This window comes from Lemur catta, chromosome 10 (genome assembly GCF_020740605.2).
Source record: "Lemur catta isolate mLemCat1 chromosome 10, mLemCat1.pri, whole genome shotgun sequence".
NCBI lineage: Eukaryota > Metazoa > Chordata > Mammalia > Primates > Lemuridae > Lemur > Lemur catta.
This window is the reverse complement of record NC_059137.1, coordinates 3,332,941-3,351,014: the sequence shown is the minus strand read 5'-3', so window position 1 is coordinate 3,351,014 and position 18,074 is coordinate 3,332,941. Positions and strand designations below refer to the sequence as shown.

At 56.0% G+C, this 18,074-nt stretch overlaps 1 pseudogene; it reads right to left on the bottom strand.

Moving 5' to 3' along the window:
* Window positions 1–9,564: 9,564 nt before the first annotated feature.
* LOC123645642 lies at window positions 9,565–11,225 on the bottom strand (annotated as a pseudogene).
* Between the last annotated feature and the right edge of the window lie 6,849 nt (window positions 11,226–18,074).

Below are 18,074 nucleotides of genomic sequence, written 5' to 3'. Positions count from 1 at the left end.
CGGTGCCCAGGCGCCAGGGCAGGGCGGGCTGGCACGAGCTGCCCTCTTCCCAGCCCTCCGCGGCCAGGACTTGGGCGTGTAGCTCTCTCTCCCCGCGTGCACAGGCCCCACCGGGTCAAACGCTTTAATTGGGCTTTCGAGTTTGCGGAAGGCTCCTAATCGGAGATGAAAGCCGCTTCCTGCAGGCCTTCCATTAAACTCTCCCAGCCATTTGGGAAGGAAAGAATCCCCGGATCGCTCACTGCACTCTTTCTGCCTGGGTGAAAATTAATCTCCCTTCCTGGATGGGCTTTGAAAGACAGGGAGCCTCCCTGGCACCTGCCTAAAAAGAACGCCACTTTGCTGGGCGTTTCTGTCCCTGTGCGCGGTCCCTATGCGCAGAGAGGCCTCCAGTCACCGCCCGGCCCCAGCGCTGGGGTGAGGCCCGCGGGCCACGGGGCCCCCGCGTTTCCCGACGGGGCGCGCAGTCAGTGCCGGGGCACGGGCAGGCTGGGCGCCAGCACATGCCAACTGTTGGGGAAGGGCGCCATCTCCCAGTGCAGGCTGGCACTGCAGGCGCGGCTCGCACAACCGCCGAGCCGGGCAGCACCTGGCCGCCGGCTGGGGTCTCCGCCTCCCTTCTCTTGCCACCCATATGCAACACCCAGTCGGGGCCACGAGCCTCGCCTGCCTGCCCAAATCCCTCACACCCACTGGCCAGGACAGAAAGACAAGGAATGCTTATTTTGTTGGAACGACTTCAGATCCAATCCAATCCAATCCACAACACTCTCAGGTACTCTCAGAAGCCACAGATAATTTAAACACCCACTATGTGCAAGCTGTGGAGTACAGTGCGCTATAAATCCCAGAACAGAAGCAACACCAACACGATGATGACACTCCCAGGCACTTTCCGCAGCTGGGCACTGTGCCTGAACCCAAACTCCCCTAGACCCAACGGGAGATGCCCTTGCCAGAGAGGCCTTGCTAGAAACGCTGCCTCCAGGTGCGGCTCTGTGAGACCTCCCACCAGTTCATCAGCCTCCCTGAGCCTCAGCCCCCCCATCTGCAAAATGGGTTTAATAATAGCACCTTCCCCTTCCAGCGCATTATGTGGATTAAATGACTGGGTGCAGGAACAAGCCTGGCACCTGATGGGGTGACGCACATTGTCACCTACTTTGCAGGAGACAAAACAGGCTCAGTGAGTACCTCAGCTAAGTGACTTGGGCAGAAACGCATGACAGAGCTTGCATTCAAAATGAGATTTGATGTCCCCAGAAACCTCTGCCACCTCCCTCTAGAGCTGCCATTGGCTGCAGGCCATCAGTAAGAGGTGCTATTGGTACAGATGTGCAAATGTGAAAGAGGTATTGTTGGATATAAAAATAACCCCCAGCAACGGGAGCTACGTTCTAGGAAGGGTAAGTTCCAGATGGATAAATAGAAAGAATGATAATAATTTAAAAACTCTCCTTTCTGAAGTAATGGGCCTTGCTAGTTGGAAAAAAGAAAAGAAAAGAAACTCTCCTGACCTTGAAGAACTTACAATTTGACCTTACGTCAGTGATGTTGCACAGGATTTGGAATTGGTGCTCTGAATTTGGAGAGCACCGACTTGGCTGGGCTTCTGAATGGAGGACGTGGGATCCAGGTAGTTTGCAGTGAGGAAGCTGCATGCCACTCAGCAGAATCGCTGGAGCCAGTGAGGCCCAGGGACCGAAGAGCAAGCTTCCATCCCACTGGCCTGGGGACTCTCTCCACCTCTCTTGGGGACAGGCAGCTAAGGCATGGCCTGGAGAGCTGAACCCCGTCCGTATTTCTCCTGAGCTCACGTCCTGTCGGGCAGCCAGAGGGTGTATGGTTCCCTAAGGCACGGCTGAGAAGCATTCTTTTAAAAATGTGGTTTCAGGTGACTCACATTGAACTTGCTAAAAAATGTGAACCAGACTTTGTTATTCCTAAGATCTCTAGGAGCTAAGGTCAAAGGATTTTTAGAGTTATGGAAGGAAAAGATGACCCCCCCTTACCTTTAATTACTAGCCATTATCTTTAATGCTTATAGAGAACTGAATAGATATACAGTTCGCACCCCCGTGGAATGTATGGCTAGAACAGGATGTGCAGGGGACACAGCACTGGCCTTCCAGCTTCAAGCCTGCACCTGTGCTGTACTAACCTGCAACTGTGTTGCACTAAGCTGCACCTGTGCTGTTCTGTGCTGGGAGGTTCCAGTTAAGTCACTTCCAACTCTTCTAATCCCAAACCAAAGTCCTATCCAGTTTCTGAAATCTGTGGTTCGGAGGCAGGGACTGCTGCCTTTAATGCTTCTGAGAGGGGCATCAGAGGAGGCTGGAGCAGTGTAATGTGATTTGGAAGGCTGCGTGACATTCCAAAAGCAAGTCATGGATTGTTGAAGAATGAAGGTATTTGGATTAAAGGATCTATGGCATCGGCACATCCGTAGTGTTCCTAAAGAGGAATTTAAATCCCAATTTCCACACGACTTCTCTTGAAGCAAAGGCGCATTTATACTTGCCGCTCTGAATGATCATAATAACACTGATGGAGCCGGCGCCGTGCCCCACACCACCCTGGGGATTAGCCATGCATGATGTCGCTTAATCCTCACCGAAGCCCAGGGGCGGTGCTGCTGTCCTTACTTTACAGATGAGGACTCTCGGGCTTAGAAAGGTAACAAGGTCTGTCCAAGGTCAAATGGTGGGAGCTTCCAGAGCCAAGCCCAAAACATGGCAGCACCCCGTCTCTCAGATGTGGTGGCCACCGTCGAGTGTCGTGAATCCCAGAAGTGACACAGTCTGCAAGGCCACAGAAGCCCTGGCCACCTGCACAGTTCCCTGGGCACAGAGGCCCACGGGAAGACATTTCTGCCAGAGCATTCCTGGGCCCTTGCCCACCCAGCCCGTGGGATGTCCTGTCCCGCCTGCAGTGCCAGGTCACCTGCCACGCCAGGTCAGACTGGCCTGGTCTCTGTCCTCACGCCAGCCCCTTACAGGCCCCGACCTCGACAGGCTTTGCACAGATTCATCAGTGCACGTGAAACAAGAACACCAGCCTCCACAGCCCTGGCACTCACGGCTCTGAGAATGAGGGCTGGTGTTATGTAACCCTGAGGGATGCTCCTGCCTAAAACTCTGTCGTCCCCACCAGAGACAGACACGCACAGCGTGCTAGAGAACCGCCTCGGGAAGCCCTACAACAGCCACGCCAGGAGCCGGGAGGTGCCTCTAGCTGCCGCTGCCTCACGGTCAGAACCGCGAGGCCACAGGGCCCCAAGCCAGGAGTGGCGCTTGCAGAGAAGCAGGTCTCTGGGTAACTCCCTGATGCTCCCTGGCAACGGGACATCCCAAAGGACAAAGTGCTGATGCCCCTTTGCTGTTTAAAAATGTACATATTGTCCTCCAGCTATTTGCAAGTAGCTCGAGGGGGCAAGGAGAGAGAGAGAGGAGAGAGAAGGAGAGAGAAGGTGAGAGTGAAAGAGTCGGGGGGAGAGAGACAGTGGTCCCATGTGGAGTCCTCTGCTCTGCCACCCTGATGTGCCTCTTTCATTCTCGGAGCTGGGAAAGGACCTGGCCTTGAGCAGGGCAGCCTGTGAGGAGCCACGAGTCCCCAAGCACCCTCTCCCAGCAGCCGCGGAAGACTACCGTGGGCCGTCAGTGCCAAATGTCCCCGTGATTCTGCCTCCTCCATGGCCTCTGGGCTCACAAACTGGTGAGGGCGTCGTTGCTCCTCACTCCCTTCCCGTGAGAGGGTTTCGTCCTGGCCTGGCTCCCGGCCCGGGCATGGGGTTTGTCAGCACAGCTAGCAAGGGCTGGCCAGCCCAGGACCTGGCTTCCTCCGAGGGCTGGTCCTTCTATTCAAGGCCCCCAGTGACCTGGAGCCACTTCCCCCTAGGGAGAGCACCCTGCTGCCCCATGGCTGTCACGAGGGACAGTTTTTCCCATCCAGGCACAATCTGCCTCTTTCTGGCTGTCAGTCCTACTGCTCTGTCCGTCCAGGGAGTGGACTGCCCATGGCCCTGCCCACCCTGGACGCTGCACACCCCCTCCGCTCCCTCTTCTGGCAAGTTCCACGCAGCTCCCACGGATGCTGCCTCAGACTGGCTCTCGGCCAGACTGTGGAAGCCACAGCTCCCTGTTCTCTTGGTTGCCCAGTAGAAATAGGGTCCAGCTCTGAGAGTGGGACAGGGACAAGATAACTCAGCAGACACGTCCCCCTCTGGACTGAACTCGTGGTTTTCAGGGGCCCCACGAGCATCCCATTTCCTGCTGTCCAGGGGGAGGGGACTCGCCACAGCTAACTGCGAAGGACAGTCCAGCTTCTGTGGAATAAGAAACTGGTCCCGACGTGAATGAAAAGATGGCGCCATCATGCAAGCATCCACGGGTCAGCCCCAGCGTCCGGCTGGGTGTGTAGCAGAGGACGCAGCGTCTGTGTAGAGCTGGGTTCTGGAGACTAAGTTATCTGCCTCGGAGGACGCTCGGCCTCCATATGGGGGCCTTCCTGGCACACACACCCCACCCTCTGCTCAGCTGGGACTCGGCCTCAGAAACGTCCTTGGCGACTGCTAACAAACATTGGTGCTGTCTCTGGAGAAGTCTCCTGTTTTATGATCCTTGGTGTTTTGCTTATGGAATATGAGACCCTGGCTCCTTCTACGCCCTCCCCCTGTCACCTCGCACAGCTGACTCAGCCTGGGAATCAATGGGGCAGGATGCTGAGGCTGGGAGGCCCCGGGAACGGGAGCTCGTGTGCGTGTGCGTGCGTGTTTGTGCCTGTGTGCGTGCGTGAGTGTGTTGGGGAGGCAGGGGCATTTCACATACCTGAAGGCAGAATTGTTGACAAACGGCTGGCTCCCTGTTTCTCTGAGTCCTGCTGTGCTGTCTGAATACGACACCCTGGGGGGCACCGAGTGAAGCTATTTATGACACACCTGTGTTCTCTCTTTGACCCTCAGATGCTCAAAGCATCACCTGAAGCACCTTTCAGAACCACCCTGAGAGCCATTCTGTGAATAGAGAAATCTCCGCAGGGAGCTTTAAACCCCTGAGGGCAACTTGCCTCCCTGCTAAAACTACGGGATCGGCCGGGGTTGCTTTAGGTGACCACTTGGGTAAGTGCCGTTAACTTGCTGAACGGACTGGGGCTGAGATCTCTGCCCTGGACCCCTCAGTCTCCACTCTGCGTATTTACTCACTCTCTGAGCGGACTTTAAACGTCACTGAACTGTAATGAGGAGTATGCAGGCCTCGTCCCTATTGCCGGGTGTCTCTGTGGAGCAAGCTTGCAGGTAAGCCCACGTGTCCTAAACACTATCTGAGGCCAAAGGAGCCACATCAGCAGCTGTGACCCAGGCAGCGGCCATGAGCTTTAACGTCACGCAGGAGAAGAGGGAAGAGAAACCCTCCCCCAAAGAGCAGCCACGAACGAGGGCGGATCACACATGTTCGAGGCACATTCTCTTCACGTTGGCCACACTGTCTTCCCCGGAATTGTGCAAAATGTGCCAAATGCAACAAAGGATGTCGCTAGAGCCACAGGCATTTAGAGAGTTAGCTCGAGGCAACCTTAGCTCAGTACGTACGTCCTGTTTCTTCCGAGATCTCAAGTCACCAAGCAAATGCTGGGACACGCCCTGCGTAACCCCTCACACGACGACGCCTGGGAGAAGCAAGGTGAGGAGCCCCAGCAGGCATCTGCGGACACCTGCCATCTCCCAGGGCTGCGGGGACCTGCCTAGAGTCACTGATCCGTGGTGGTGGAGGGAGACTGCGGCCCGACCTCCACCCCACACCCCTTCCTTCCCGCCCTGCTGCCACCCCTTTGAAAGCCAATCTGCCAGGCCAGCGGCCGCAGAGCGTCTGGCCACAGTTAGACAACACAGCTAAGTGGCTCTCCAGGAACCCATGCAGAGGTCGGCAACGGGCATGACCGCACCAGGCCCTTCCGTTTTACTGGTGCTCGGCGACACTGAGCTGCTTTCTGAACTTTCTATTTTCTCTCTGTCTTAACAAGCACCTGAACTCAGGTTTCCCAGGTGTCAGGCAGACCTAGGACTGCACCTGGGGTCATCACTAATTTGCTGGGTCACTGGGCAGGTGGTGTCGCCTCCCAAGCCTCAGTGTCTTGTGGCAAGAGTGAGGACAGTGGCCCGGGGCTGTGGGACTATTAGGCTCGTGGCAGGGAGTTTGACACACAACAACACTCAGAGAATATTAGCCCTTGATATTGGTGGCATCCCCGGGGCCTTCACTCCAGGTAAGTTTCCCATGTGTAATAATCTGAAAAAAGAAAGAGATACTCATTTTGGCTGTTTTCTCCTCCCCTCACCTCGGTCCTACCGTGATGCCAGCGGGGCAGCCTTACGATTGCAAGTGGCTCTGCCCGTGGCAGTGACCTCACGGCGCTGGTTTCTGAGCATGAACAGCTCCGGTGGCCCATCGTTCAGGGCTGAGAATTGGCCGCTGTCCCCGTCAGCCCGGCTGACAGTCACTATGTATCTAATTCAGTTTAGCTAGTAATTAGTTTTGTATTACTTTACACGGTGATGTTAATACTGATTACAGGGCTGATAACTTTAGTAATAAATACGACTCGAGGCAGAAAATTACCTTCTTTTGATTGGGGAAGGTTCAAGTCAGTGGGATGAGAAGCAAATTGCTTCAGGAGATGCAGCAGCTGCCTCCTATGCAGGATTTACAGCCAGTGCCCCCGTGTCGCGGAGCCTCCCCGCCAGCGAGGTGGCCCTTTCCCCAGTGCTCCTTTCCCCGGAACAGCCTTTGTGCGTCCAGAGGTGTCACTGGCCCCAGGGGCAGTGGTTGACTTCAGTGCAAACACCGAGTACATTCCATGCATCCTGAAATTGCTGGGAAAAGCCCGCCACCCCCTTCTGCAGAGGTTCTCTCCCTCCAGCACATCCAAGGCAGATGTGGGCCCCAAAGCTGGCGGCAGGGGGGCTGGCAGGTAGACAGGGCAGGTGAGTGGGACCACCCGGCCCAAGCCCAGGCTGGAGCACGTCACAACATTCAGCTTTTTTTTCTCATCCAGTTTGTCCAGGGGAGTAGACTTAAGTCTGCTCTAGAACAAGCAGAATGTGAGGATGAGAGAACAGACTGGGAGTGACAGGCCCCACGGGGGCTCTGAGAGGCTCTGTCAGTGTCACCTCCCCTGTCATCTCCACAAGTCCTGTCTACACCCGGCACCAGGGCACACCTCCCCAAACACCGTCCAGGGCTAGTCCGTGTCCCTGTGCAGGTGCCTAGACGGCAAACAGCTCACCCAACTCTGAGACCAAGCATGCATTAGTCACTCAATAAAGCCTGAAGGCGAACAGCACCCTCAGTAACAGTTGGCACTCAAGGCCGTTCTGTGCTCATTTACAGCCTGAACCACCACTGGGGCATGCAGGATGTCACATTATTGAGACAGGCCGTGCCCAGCCTGGGGTGTGAGTTGCTGGTGAGAAGAACTCCACTTCAGTCTTAAAATGAATCAAATACCCTCAACAAACATGTGCTGAGCATTGGGTATGAGGGTCGAGATTTCCCGGCCTGTGTGCAGCCCCCGCTCCTATCCTCTTTCCCTGGGTTCACTAGCGGACCAAGATGCAACCCTGGCCCCAGATCGAACATCACCCCTTCTCCAAGGCTTTCTCCAGCCCCGAGGCAGAACTCACTCCCCCTCTCCCGCCCAGAGCACGTGGTGCACGCAGCTCCTGCACCACAGAGACAAATGATCACGGGAGAGCCTCAGGTCTTCCCACAAAGCACGCTCGCCCCAGATGCCCGACCGCAAGGGTTTGGCCCATTCAGCACTGTAAGCCCAGATCTGACTGCGTTAAATCCAACCAGTTGGTAGCCAAGCATGGCTTATTCGAGGAGCTGATGAGTGAGCAAATGAAAGGATAGGATTGGGGGTTTGGAGTAGAGAGATATCTTAGAAAATCACCTATGTTAATCCTCCTTGCTTCACAGAGAGGGAAGCTCAGGCTCAGAGAGGTTAAGCGCCTTTCTCAAAGTCACCCAGCCAGTGCCTGGTGGGATCAGGGGAAGAATAAGACAACTGGGTTCAAGGTCATTGCTACAGAGCTTCTGAGCCCCTTTCATACCATTGCATACAAGGGACAAGATTCTCTCTGAAGGGGAGGCTGAGGTGGGCTGGAGCCCTTGCCCTGCCCCAGCCCCTCAGGGCCGAGGGATCAACCCCTCAGCTCCCTGGTCAGGAAGTTCGATATATGCCACCGCACCCTGCTTCTCAAAAGGCACGAGGTGCCAGCATCTTACTGAAAACCACAGAGCAAGACCAGGTAAAATATCTTTCTGGCTAAGAAAAAAGTTCATCTGGCCCCACAGCCTTGCACGTAGTAGGCCATCAATCAACGGCTGGCACTGGACTGAATGTTTCATCGTAAGCAAGCTGTCAGGAGAACAGATGGCCCTGCCATGTGCTCCACTCCCCCCGCCTGTCTGCCTGAGTCCTGCAAGCAGCATTTACTGAGTGCAGGTAAAATCCACACGTTTCCAACTTGTTCCCATTTGATGCATGCTAATCTAGAAACAGTGGCCCTGGAATGGTGTGACCACGTCCCTTGGAGGGCCTAGAAGCAAGAGTGTGGCTGTGGGGAGCAATTTACCTGCACTGGTTGTGGGAGACAGACCCAGACAGCTCAATCACCCTTCCTGCAGCCCAGGGGTGTTGCTTCATTCATTCACAAATGCGAGCGCATTGCTCAAGGCACCTGGCAAGGAATCGCTCTGGGATACAGAAAGCAAGATTCCTGGGTGTGGACGTCCGGAACAGCTTCAGATTCAGAGCAGCCCAGTCCTGCACCCACACCTACTCCGGATCCCAGGCTCCGCCTTAGAGGTCCGGCTTCCCGGCTAAAGGTGAGAGTCGCCTGGCTCAGCTCCAGTGGGGCCCACACAAGTGGACCAGGGTAGCCAGGACCTCAGGAGCTGGTCGTCAAGCCAGCCACCCTCTGACCCCTTCATAGACTCAAAAAGCCTGAAGCGATTTTAACTAGTGAGACTTTCCTCCAAAATTCCACCACAACTGGGGATAATCAGCCTCCAACACGAAATTCTGAAAGCATGATTTCCAGAGGCTGGCCCAGGGAGGGTAGAGCCACGAGGCAAGGGTGGGAGGTGTCTCCTGGCTGAGCTGAGGAACCCCAAGCCCCTGAGAGATCTTGAGGCAAACAAAGAAAATAACATCATTTCCCTGCCTGACCCAGGGGAGGCTGCGGGCCGGGGAGCTGACCAGGGTCCTGAAGGCATCCCGCTGGCCCTGACTCCAGAGACCGAGGGTGCAGGTGTGCGCAGGGCAAGCTGAGGTTCGGATGTCCGGCACCTTCAGCATGTTGGGCAAACATTTTCACCACTGAGACAAAGCTTCTAGTTGAAGTTGAACCAAAAGTTTCTTCCCAGAACAGGGGATCTTTAAAAAGACACAAAGAGGAGAACTTATGAAGGAAAAGCAGCTTGTGGTCTGGGAACGGAGGCTTAGGGGTACCTGGAAGGAAGAAGCCAGTAAGGCTTAGAGAGCCTTTGGGGACAGCCACTTTCAGGGCCACCCAGAACCAGCATCTCTTTGCCAAGATGTCTCCATAAGACACAGGCATAGTCCTTTGCAGGGCAGCGTGCCACCCCTAGGGACCCGCTTGGCTGTTTTCTGCAGGCATGTGCTCATCTGTGCGCATACATGCATCTGTCCAGCCACGGGGCACAGTTGCCACTCCTCGGCCAGGCCTTCCTGGGGCCAAGAAAACTTATCTCCCAGAGGCCATGCAGAACCTCCTTAGGGGGGACTGCTCGACTGCCTGGGCAGCACAGGGCAGGGGGTTCTGAGGGCAAGTGGGATGACAGAACGCCACTGTGGGGTCCGGGTTTGGACTGCACTCCTGGGCAGAGCCAGGGAGCCAGCAAGGGCTTCCAGGCAAAACAAGGGGAGCTTGTTCCAGCGTCTTCTCTTTAGTGGTTTTTCTCTTGTTCTCTGGCCCTCCCATCTTCTCTCCTTTGTTTCCTCTTTTATTCTGAGAGAGGGAGGCAGGAAGGGAGGGAAGGAGGGTCAAGGCAGCTGTGGCGACTGGGGCTTGGCGCCAAGATGCTGGCTGCCCCCCACTTGGACTTGCAACTCCAAAGGGCCAGAGGCCCCGAGCTCAGAGTGTGGCACAGTGGCACCATCGAAAGGGCATTTTAATGTCACTCTCGAGCAGCCGGGCTCCAGGAGCTGGCAGGCTGTTCCGTATACCCTGATGCCAGAGCAGCACCCCCAGCTCAGCACTCCCAGACAGCCCTTCCCCTCCTCCCAGACCTGCCAGCCCTAAGATGCATTTCTAAAATGGAGAATACCAACCAGAGACACGTTCTCTATTGATACATTGTTCAGGCGAAGCCCGGGGCGGTCCCCAGCAGAGCCATCCGGACTTGTCACTCACACCTCCTGTGGTGCATGTGGCCACAGCCCCCACGCCCTCCACATTAGGCAGACCATGCACCCCAGCCGGTACCTGCCTGCCCTTCCAGGCAGGTCTTGGAGGCGCAATTCCCACCGCCTGGGAGCCCCAAGGGCAGCATTGTGTCCAAAGGGAGGGGTGTGTGTTGGAGGCAAGGAGTTAGGTCCCTCTACCTCTGAGAATGTCTGGGGGCTCGGCTGCCTGACTCTCAGCCTTCCCCCAAGATGACAACAGCCAAAGACCCCCCGGGCTGCCCTTTGAACTTAGCAGGGAGTGGGGGGCAGCTGTGCAGCCCCACTGGGCCGGGGCTGGAGGGAGCACAGCCTCAGGTCAGCCTGCACCGCCCTCCCACCCGGGTCCGGCAGGGCACTCTGGCCCCCTCCCCAATCCCGGGGTTGGGCGCTGAGGCAGGGGGCTCACGGGGGCGCTGAGCCGCTCACGACTTTGCCTGGCTCCCCTGGGGCCGGGCTGGGCGCCTGGCAGGGAGGAAAATGGCGTTGGATGCACGTACTTGAGTGAGTTCAGTGCCCATCAGGATGAGGAAGAGGAGGCTGAGGAGCTTCCGGGCCGGTTGCATGTCTCGCTGCCACCTCCAACGACCTGGCGCGCAGGGCCCTGGGTGCTGGCCGGCCGGCGGCTGCGTGTACGCGGACGCGCTGGGGCTCCGGCTCCGCGGGCTCCAGCGGCGGCGCTGGCTCGTGTCCCGGCGCCCGGATTCAGCACCCGGAGCAGGCGGCGCGCGGGCTCTGCTGCGCGAAGCCTCCGCTCTGCATATTTATCGCGTCCCGGTTCCGGCGCGTCTGCCTCCGGGCAGGGCTGGGCAGGGCTGGGCTGGGCGCGGGCTGCGCCCTCCTCTCCCCTGCCTGCTAATGGCTCCCCCGCGCGCCTGGCATTGGCGGAGCGCGGCGCGCCCTGCGGAGCACGAACGCGCTCGGCTGCGGTGGGTGCCAAAAGTTTGCTCGGGAAGGGGCGGGGGCGGGGGTGGCGCGAGGGACCCGCGCTTCGATCGCGCGGGGAGGGGGAGGGCGGCGGCGCCGGCGGGGAAGCAGGCTGGGACAGGATGTGACATCAAAAAGGCGGGGGAAATTGAATGGGATAGAGAACTCCATCCTGGCCGGCTGAACCGGGCGGGCTCCGGGTCCCTGGGATCGGGACAGGCGGGCGGCCAGCGCCGGGACCCGGGCCTCTGGACAGCCAGTGGACCACAGAGAGGGGAGCGGGCAGGACAGCTGGTGGCCGGTCTAGGATGGAGAGTCTTCGTGTCTCCAGGAGTTACAGGAGATGAAGCTGAACAGATCCTTAGAAGTCACCGTTAAGGCAGTAAACTGAGGCTCAGAGCCAGGAAGGATGTCTCCAGGAGCAGGGGTCAGGGGAAGAAGCCCGGGCTGGAACCCAGGTCATCTGTCCTGGTGGGGTGGTAAGCACAAGCTGACCAGGAACAGGCGTTGGATGCTGGGGTCCTGCCCCCAGGCAGGCTAGGGATGAGGGTCTGTCTGTGTTGGGGGGGTGAATATGCACATCCTGTAAGAGTCACTGTAGTCTGGCATTGGGTTGTGACACAGTTCTAACCGCCCCAGATGCGTTGCTGGAACCAGGAGCCTAGGAGAGGAGCTCTCCAACCAGGCCGGGGTCTTCCAGATCTCCCTGGGCCTGGCCTGTCTTCATACCCACCCGCCTCGCCCCTGGCCTAGAGACCACCCTCCAGCTGGGGTGGAGGCAGGCTCCTCCTTCTTCCTTCTCTTGCCCTTGCACCTTCTGCCCTCCTTGCACACATACTCAAAGCCTTTGACCAAGGGAGCTGGTCTTGGGGGCCACATTTTCCATTTAAATTCTCCATTTGGGGGGCAGTGTTCCCAAGCACCTCTGTTTTCTGAGAAGATAAGGTTGCAATCGGTATTCATATTTAGATGCCTCTCTTATCTGCTCCCCCTTAGTTTAGTTTTCAGTCTTTGAAAAATAAACTCTATAAAGAAACTATCTGGTGGCCAGAGGCTCCACAGCCCATAATCGCAGATGGCAGAGCTGCCAGGGAGGATGTGGTCCAACCCTCCTATGTCTTAGATGAGGATGCTGGGACCAGGGCTGAATCAGTCACCCTGGCCACCCAGAGAGTTCCAGAGCAAGGACTAGTTGCCACCTCCTGCCCCTGTCACCATGCTGCCCAGCATCTGGGAGGGTCCTCTGGGCACTGGGTGAAGGAGCTGGGCATAGGCACCTTGAGAAGAGAAAATGGTGTGGGGGTGTCGTGGCCTTCACTCTCTGGGGGGCATTGCTATGCCTCTGTCCTCTGAGCCCCAAGAGCAGAGCTGCAACCAGGGGAAACAAGGGTGGGCTTCCCACCCCTGGGGGGTTTTAGCAGAGAGAGTTGGCGCTGGGAGAAACAAAGGGTGGAGCTGCGGGGAGTTCTTTTTCTCTCCACCCAGTTGCCCTTTCTTTATTACCCCAGGTGTTCTTACCGTAGAAGGAAGGAAAGCTGTTTGTAAGCCCCTTGGCCTCTCGGCCACACCATGGTCACTGAGAGAGGCAGCAGGGGCTGGAGAGGACACTATTTGATGCTGAAGGGGCTGGTGTCTTGTCCTGGCTCTCCCAGGGAGCGACTCTCTGAGCCTCAGTTTTCACATCTGTAGAACGGGAATGAACGGTGCGGGTAATTTGTGTCTCATGGGCTGTTGAGAAGATCAAATGCAGGAATAGTTAAAATATTTTGCAAACTCAGAGGTCTCCAGGGAAGGTTTTGGGATGCACTGACCACATTCAGCACACCCGGCGTCCCACGCCTCTCCTTCAGCCTTCATGCTCCTGCTCTGAGGCTCTGCTGACATCCACTGTGTCCAGAAGAGGAAACAGGGACACACGTGGACCTCCCGAGGAGCTGGCGTGCGCACCCCAGTCCTTGAGGCTTTGTTCCTCCCCGCGGGGAAGGAAGGCTGCACTGACTGCTCAGGTGGACTAGGTCTAGGATCCGATTTTAGCAAGAATTGTTTTTAGTTTTTTTAATTTACTTTTTTCTTTTAGTCACACTGACCGCATTATACAACCATATGACCTAGAAATTCCACTTCTGGGTATAAACCCACGGGAACTGACAGCAGGGATGGGGACAGATGTTTGCACTCCCTGCTCACAGCAGCACCGAGTAGCCATCAGCGCGTGCATGGACCACGTGGCCCACCGTCCAACTGACCACTAGCCGCGAAAGGAAGGAAAGTCTGACCCATGCTGCGAAGCAGATGAACCTCAAGGACGTTATGCTGAGTGAGACAAGGCAGTCGCCAAAGGACAAATGCTATGTGATTTCGCATACGTGGGGGACCTAGAGTCAAACCGACAGGGACAGAAAGTGGATTAGAGGCTGGGGGCTTGCGGGAGGGGGGACGGGGAGTGATTAGTTAATGGGTCCATGTTTCTCTTAGGAGTGATGACAAAGTTTTGGAAATAGATAATGGTGACGGCTGCACAATATGGTGAACGTAATTAATGTTACTAAACTGTACACTAAAAATGGCAAACTTTATGTTATATATACATATACATAGCCACAATTTTAAAAATAAATAATGTAATATACCAAAAACTATTGAATCGTATACTTTAAGTGGGTGAGTTGTATGATATGTGAATTATATCTTAATAAAGCTGCTTTTTAAAAGTCACACAGACTTGTTATTATATTGCTTTAAAAAAATAGAATACAAACAAGAACTAACAACAGCCCCTCCCCAGAATAAGCACTGTTGGCACCGGGGGTTACGGTGCAGACGTTCTTTTGTGCGTGGGGTCAGAGGGTGACGGTGGCCTCTGAAACCTGGTGTCTGGGTCCCCACCCACACCCTGCCTCTCAGGGGCTGCTGTGACCCTCGTGGGCAAGTCCCCTCTCCGCACCCCACTCACCCCGTGCTGGGAGGAGGTGGGGTGCTACCACGTGCACAGTGCCCGGAACTGTGCGTGGCTGGACACAGCCCGGAGGCCAAGGTGAGCGGCGCTGGCGTGGATGGTGAGGTCATCCTCTCTGCTCTTCGCAACTTAGAAGTATTACTTGGCTTTAAAGAAGGAAGGGAAACCAGGGTAAACCCGAGACGCTGACTGGAAGTTCGTTTATCTTTGCCGCACGGGATCCTGCTTCTTGGAAGGACCTGCTAAGACTGCGAGCGAGGGTCTGTGGTGGCCTTGAACCACGTTTCTATCCCACGCCCCCATTTTTACCGTATTGGCCACGTCCTGTGTCGAAAGGCTAGGCAATGTTCCGTATCTCTCCCTCTGCCCTCCTCTGTCCCTTCTCTGAGTCTGTCTCGCTGGTGTTATTTTTACACCGTCAGAGTTAATAATGTTCACACTCGTTCCTGCAGCCCTCACCCCTCACTCTGACCGACTCAGGTGCCCGTCTCTCTGCCCATGCCCAGCCCCGCCCATCTGCGCCTGGGGCAGAGGCTGCACGTAGAGGTGTGCATGGGGCCAGGTCCCAGGGCTCTGGTCAGCCTGGGCCAGCCGCCCGCCTTTCCATGCCAGCGCGGTGACCCTGAACTGTCCCAGGACGAGGCCCAGTGGACACCCAGCTCACAGGCCCGGCTTGGCTCTCGGGCGGGCACAGCAGGTCTCAGGGCTGTGGCACCCCCACCCGCCAGCCCCACTCCCGCTGCCTTCCTGATGGCCAGCGAGCGCCAGGGAAGCAGCCCCTCCCCTGCTGAGTTGCCTCGGGACACCAGCAAATCGATAAGCTTTGTGCTGCTTTAAGGCGAGGCTTCTTCTACTGCTGAGCCTCATTATAATGTGACAGAGCGTTGCCAAGGCAACAGCACTAACTCTGCCCTCCTCTCTGCGAATTGCCTACCAAATGGGGCCTGAAACCTAGCCAGTGGCCACCTGTGCTCTGTGCCCTCAGGTTTCACCCTCTGCAGGTCCCACTGAGCTCCCCAAGTGCCCTGAGAACCCCTGGCCACCGCGAGTGGACTCATGCAGGACTCAAGGCTGTCCTGCCTTATCACCTCCGTGGCTGGCTACCCAGTGGCCGGCTGCTGCTGTTTGGAAGATGGCAAGGAAGGAAATGTGGCCGGTGCCACTCCTGGGCACAGTGGGAGACCCCGTACTGCGTGGACCACCCGGGTCGTTGGGAATCGCCAGCCTGCTGCGTGTCGGCATGTGCTGAGTTCACGCGTGTTCCGTCACTCAGTCCTTGGAGCCTGAGGAGCACGTGCGATGCCCACTCGTGTCAGGTGTGCACTTGCAGACGTCCGTCCAGAGCCGGCAGCGCCGAGACCCCTCTCCAGGGTTCTCCCCTTCACTCTCCCTCCACAGCCTGGGAGTCCTGCGTTCTCACCCGCCGGCCTTTCCCACCTCCTCCTCCTCCTGGACACACCCCTCGCTCCCTTGCACTGCGTTTCAGTGACGCGCTCTGTGAAGATGGTGGCTGCCGGGTGCGGTGCCAGGCACCGGGACAGACATCGCAGTGCTTCTGGGGTGGGCGACCCCGGGGAAGGGCTACTCGGAGGCCTCACAGGGCTCTGGTTCCGTAAACAATGGCTCGGTTGTCCCGGCGCTGCACCACATTTGCTTCTCGGGGGGCACCGAGTCAGGGAGAACAGGAGGGGTGGGGTCTCGGGCCCAGTCCTGGGCAGCCCGGGGCGTGCCACCGTTGCAGGGCTGCCGGGGTCAGTGCGGGGATGCAACGGCTTCCGCACAACTGAAGTATTAATGAAAATGCTGGACACATGACTTCCTTAAGGCCGAGGATGGGAAAGCTCTGGCCGGATCTGGGAATATTTACCTGTTAAGCACCGTCTGCGTCTTCCTCTTCCTGTCCCGAAGCTGCCTTCCCGCCGTATCACCCGCCTCACGAGAGTCCACGCAGCTTTGGTCTTGTCGCCCCGGCTCCCAGGGTGGAGACCTGCTCTGAATTCCACCCTTGCAGCCAAGAGCCATCAGGGGACACAGACATAAGTGGGCTGCCACCTGCTGAACAATTAACTTGTGCGGGGTCCTGCCTGACCCTTCGTGGCGGTAACTTTCTCCTTCCTCCCCAGATGCGGGGCTGGACCAGTGGGAGAACAGAGGGGGTCTGCAATGTGGGGAGCAGGTGGTCTGCCCTGGCTCGCTTGGGAGTTCCGTGGGGCTCCGTGTGTCTGCGCTGTTGACGTGGGCCTCCCGGCTGGGGCTGTCTGCTTCTCTTAGGGGGCATATCCTCTCTGGCAGGACTGTGGGCTCTGGGGTGGGCACTCTGTAACTTGTTGGAGGCAGGTGGGCATGAGGGGGAGACAGACAGGTGCACTGAGATACCAGGGGCAGGGCGGGGAGTCTTCCCATATGAGCCCCGCATTCCTGGGCCAGCGAGGTTAGGACTGGGCTTCACTTCCCCCGTGGGCCAGTCAGCTGGTCTCCCTGTGGGACTTCAGCAAGTCCCACTGCTGTCCCGCTGCCTCTCTGGGACTCTCTCTAAGAGTGGCCCCAGGACAGTCACACCCATGGGTTCAGTTGGGGGGGCTCGAGCCCAGGTGCCTAGGCCCGGACGGTCTCGCGGTCTCTTCTCGGGTCTCCTGGTCACCCCCGCCCCCCACGACTAACGATTTCGAGCATCTCTTTGTGCCCTACTGGTCTGGTGCATATTATTCTCTTTTGTGGTGTGTCCGGATATTTCACCCATTTTCTAATCGAGCTTTTTCTCATACTGAGTTGTAAAAGTTCTTCATATATTCTGAGTATGAGTCTTTTGTCAGATATACGTATTTTGAATATTTTCTTCCACTTTGTGCTTTGCCCTATTCATGTTTGTTTGTTTTCTTAATGGTGTCTTCCAAAGAGCAAAAGCTTTTAACTTTGATAAAGCCCAATTTTTCAATTTCTATTTTGTGATTTGTGCTTTTTGCATCCAATCTAAGAAATCTTTGCCCAGAGGTGCAAAGATTTTCTCCTATGTTTTCCTCCAGAAGTTTTCTGTATGTTTGTTTTTTGAGACCAGGTCTGGTTCTGCACTCGAGGCTGGAGTGCAGTGGCATCGTCATAGCTCACTGCCGCCTGCCTGGCCTGGAAGTTTTATAGTTTTAGTTTTAGGGTCAATATTCATTTTGCCCCCATAGGCTCACCCCATCATTCCAGCAACATTAGTCGAAAAAAACTTTCCTTTCCCCATTGAAATGCTGTTTCACGTTTGTCGAAAATCAATTTAACATACATGCATGGGAATATTCCTGAACTCTCTATTAGGTATCATTGATTTCTATATCTATCCTTTTGCACAGGCCTCACTGTGTTGACTACTATATATTTATAAATTTCGAAGTCAGATTAGTATTAAGTCCTTCAAACTTTTTTCTTTTATTTTTCCGGGGGCGAAGCACATAATCTGAAGTCCATATATATTTGGGTTATGGATCTTTAATATTAATAAAAATGCTGATTTAATAGAGCCACTCTTGGCATGTCTATTTTTCTTTATTTTTCAATTAACCTTTATAATGCCTCCACCTTTAAATCTTTCTGAAAACCATTTTTATTGATGTATATGTGTATAGCATTAATTATACATTAGGTATACATGCTATACACTATATATATGCACACACATAACTTGATGAATTTTGGCAAGCTGAACACGAAACCTGTGCCGGAGGAAGAAACAGGATGTTCT